The sequence below is a fragment of the Papaver somniferum genome, chromosome 9 (genome assembly GCF_003573695.1).
Source record: "Papaver somniferum cultivar HN1 chromosome 9, ASM357369v1, whole genome shotgun sequence".
NCBI classification, from domain to species: domain Eukaryota; kingdom Viridiplantae; phylum Streptophyta; class Magnoliopsida; order Ranunculales; family Papaveraceae; genus Papaver; species Papaver somniferum.
Window position 1 is genome coordinate 184,567,070 of NC_039366.1, and position 4,511 is coordinate 184,571,580.

The window sequence follows — 4,511 nt, forward strand, 5'->3', positions numbered from 1 at the left end:
TCGTTTTAAAGACAAATAACGATGACACGAAGGAAAATATGTATGATGAACTTGTGTCCAGTGATAAAATTTTGCTTATGAGCTTTCATGTAAATACAAAACTTTATCATATGTATGAGATGTGAGCTTTCACAATATTTTTTGAAATAAACCTTCGTTTTAAAGACAAATAACGACGATACGAAGGAAAAATTTTTTTTTATATATGCAGCCGTGACATATATTGTGTAAAATATGATGGTATATTTTATTTGCATGAATTTGTTTTTTAGATAAAATTTTGAGAATTTATGTATGCAAGTTGCATTAATTGCTGTTTTTTCGAAAAATCAGAAACGTGGGTTTTGAGGAACCTTCGAAGATAGACAATATATTTATGATGAAATATTTTATTGTTGTAAACTTCATAGGTCAGTTGTGTGAATGTTCACATTATGAAAATTGTGTCCGTGATTTTATGAAAAATCAGTTTCGAAATTAATAAAGTTTCGTTTTTGCAGTTTTCGAAGAGACGAACGATTTTGAGGTGTTAACTCTAGTATTACTATCACTATTGTTAGTGGAAGTATAAAAGGTAAGAGTTAAGAGTTACCATTTTTGCTGATGTTGGTTTGTTTACATGTAGTAATCTTTGATCTTCCGGTTCCAGAAAATGTCGACCAACAGTAACAGCAATTACGATTACTGGTATTCCTCTTCTTCCTCTGGCTCTTCTGATGAGGATTCCGACGCTCCTGTAGCGAAATCAAGGCTAGGGTTACCCAGGAAGGGGAAGCCTAATGTTCCTTTGGGTAAGCGAAGAGTCTCTTTTGCTGAACTCGAAAAGAAAAGAGCTGAAGACAAAAAGGAGGATGCCCGTCAACGTGAAAAAGATCGCACCGGCGTAAGAGACAGAGGGTTGAGGAGAAGCGTCAATTCTTGGATGGGGTGCCTTCTGATTCTGATGCTGATGCTTCTTCGGAGAGAGATCACATGGGAACCATCCGAGCGTTACATTAAGCCTGATCGATATGAAAGAGAGCATCGGAGGACGATGAAGAAAATTGAAGCTGAAGCTGCAAGAAGATAATTCGGATTCAGATGATGATGTTATCTTCCGTCCACCGGACTTCACCAATGATCCTGACAGTGACTCTGAAGAAGATGATTCCGAGAAGGACAGTGATGATGAAGCTGACAATTCGGATGAGTCCGACGAGTAGTTTTACTTCCATCTTCTTGTAGATGGTAGAGCATTCCCTTTTTAGTCTTCATAGTGGATATCTTTCTTTTGACTGTTTAAACGACTTTACTTCAATTAGACTTTTCTTCTGAATGATGAACATTTTGTTAACGTCGATTTCTTCTAATCCATGACATGGACCAATGTCCATATATCCAAATTCATCATGACTTGTCGATTTTCATGAGAAGTAACATAACACACGGCTGAGAATTCATGACGTGTACAAGGCCGCGTGGCCTATCCTTTGACCCGTGATGTTCAGTCCCCAGTGTGTTTTTTCCTCCGCGTCTCGGTATCGATCTTTGAAGCCTAGGGTTTCAGTGAAACTCGTAACTGAGTTGACTATATACTATCGCCTGATATATATATATCTTCAAGACTCCAAATCTATGATCCACGCAAATATTTCTTCCATTCCTGAGTCAGTTTCATCGTGCAGAGAAGTTTTGATCCTACCCTCTTGCCGTCATGTCGAGCAATAGCATTTCTTCTCAAGATGATCTTCAGTCGAAGCGTGAAATGCAACGTCTATCTCAGTAAGTTGTACACTTCTTCTTCTTCTCTCTCTTGTCTCTTTCATCGTTGTTGATCACAAGAAATGATTTGTCCTAGGACTGTAAGAAGAATGCTACTCCTCATAATGCAAGGCCTAAGCGGACTGTTAGAGCTCCTGTCCGGTATGGATCGGCTCGTGCTGAAGTTGGATCGTCTGTAAGTAAACTATGACTCTTGAGATTGTACTGAGTCCCGGGATTAACACTTTCATTTCATCATAGGGATGTCCGTGTCGTCGTCGACTAGACGAAGAAAGAGTGGAAAGTCCGTGACCGTGGTTGAGGTTGAGGAAAGCAGCAACCAGGCATGTGAAGATTCTGCAGGATCCGTGGAGACCGGAGACGGTGTCCATGCTCGTGAATACCCAACCGCTGGACTTTTATTCGAAGCCCCATTGATTAATACCTTCCCAGACAATGAAATGGTCGGCGGATTCGTGGTTCCCAAATGTCATGTATCTCTGTACACCAAGATCTGGAAGAAGTATGGTCATATTTCCACCACAAAAGTGTGGAAAGGTTTTCTTCCAACCCTTTTAACCACGGTAGCGGGGTTATTGCCGATCATCGAGGAAATGAATCAGATGCACTTACGAGACTCAAAAACCATGAGCTGCACCAATGGGATGAAATGATCTCGAATTGTGAGATATTGCGATTCAATGTAAGCTGGCTCCGTCTTCATCTTGAGATAATCAAGGTTCATAAGGCGGCAGAGGCTGCTGATGCAATTTCCATGAATGCAGCTTTACTGGATGAGGAGAGGATACTGGCTCTGGAGTCATCAAGGGTTGAGAAAGCGGTCGAAGACTTAAAGGCAAAGACCAAGATTTTTCGGAAGAAGCTTGACGAGGCTTCTTACAGGGATTATCCGTTGCCGGATGGTTTGCTCTGAGTGAGCATTTGTGGTTGTTATTTTTTGAGTAAATCTGAGTTTCTGGTTAGGTGAAACAGTTGATCGTGGTATGAATGAATTTTGCTCATTTTTGAAATGTTTAATGAACAAAGGAGCATTCGCATTCTCTTTGGAGGAATGAAATTACATTTTTTAAAATACTTGAAATGATGAAGAGGTAGTTTGTTTCATGGATCAGTCATAATAAGCTTTGAGCCATTTGCCATTGATGATGTTTCCTTCCTTTCCTCCATTGATTGCTAAAATTTTGTAGTATCCTCTAGACACTACTTTGATAACAACATATGGCCCTTCCCATTTAGGAGAGAACTTAGGAGCGGACATGTCTTGTTGAATGTGCTTTGTCGTCTTTAATACCAAATCTCCTACTTGAAATGTTCGAGGTCTTACCATTTTGTTGTAGGCTCTGGAGATTCTCTGTTTTTAGGCTTCCACATATTTTTCCACCTTGGTTCTCCTTGATTCCAGCATATCTAGCTCAGCGATTCTTGATCTGGAGATTTCGGCCTCATCCCATTGTACACCACTGGATGCTGCAATCCTGGATAAGGGAACTTTGATTTATGCTGGAAGTATGGCATCGGCTCCATAGACAAGGGAATATGGCGAAGTATCGATCGAGATACTTGGTGCAGTTCTGTAAGCCCATAGATCCATGGGTAATTGCTCATGCCATGATCAAGGATTGTCATGAATCTTCCGACTGATAATCCTGACCAAAGTCTTGTTGGTACTTTCTGCTTGACCATTTCCTTGTGGATATTAAGGCGTGAAGAAGATTTGTTTGATCCCATATTTATTGAGCAGCTTCTCAACATCTTGATTGACAAAAGGAGTTCCGTTATCTGTGATGATATGCTTAGGAACGCCAAATCTGCATATTATGTGTTCTTTGATGAAGGCGGAAATCGTAACTCCAGTGGTGCTTTGAAGAAGAATAGCTTCGACCCACTTGGTGAAGTATTCTGTCACAGTGATGATGTATTCATGTTGTTTTGAAGATGCTGGATTGATCCTCCCATTAATATCTAGTCCCCAGCTGTAGAAAGGCCACAGACTATTCATAGAATTCAATGGGAGACAAGGAGTGTGGATGAATTACCATGAGTTTGGCGTTGCTGACACCTCTGGACGTGTGCGGCTGCATCATCTTCCATGGTTGGCCAATAATATTTCTCATGAATTTGAATAAATAGTTTCTTCTTTCCTTGATGTTATCCATCATGTACTTCCTTCAGGATTGTAGGGATTTCATGTTCGGCTAAGCACCTTAGTAAATTTCCACCAAAGCTTTTACGGTATAAGATCCCATTGAGATGGACAAATCTCTTAGCTTTCTGAATGAGTTTGACCGCTTGCTTCTTTTCCAGTTGTAGTTCGTTGTCCCGGAGGTATTTGATGTAAGGCTCCCTCCAGTCCCCAGTTTGGTGGATCGTCAAAACCTCCAAGTGATGAGGAGGTGTTTGGCAATCATGACAAGATCCTTGTAAATCTCTCGATTGAGTTTCCATGGACGGACAGTAGTACCCCATTCTTTGAAGCTTTCTATAAAGTGTTACCACTAACGTTTGCCCACAGACTTCCTCATGTATGCGTTTGAGCTGTTCTTCCGCTTCGTCGACCCCAAGACATCGTGATAGAGATCCATTAGGGTTTCAATAGTATATCCCTCCATGAAGCAAGAAGTATTTTTTCAATTCCTTGAGGCTGACATGTCCTTCTGAAATAGAGCTGCTCAACTCATGAATGATGGGTGCTCGCCAATCGTTCGCTGGAATGTCTTCGATCTGAGTGAGCCAAGTTGATGATACCGTAC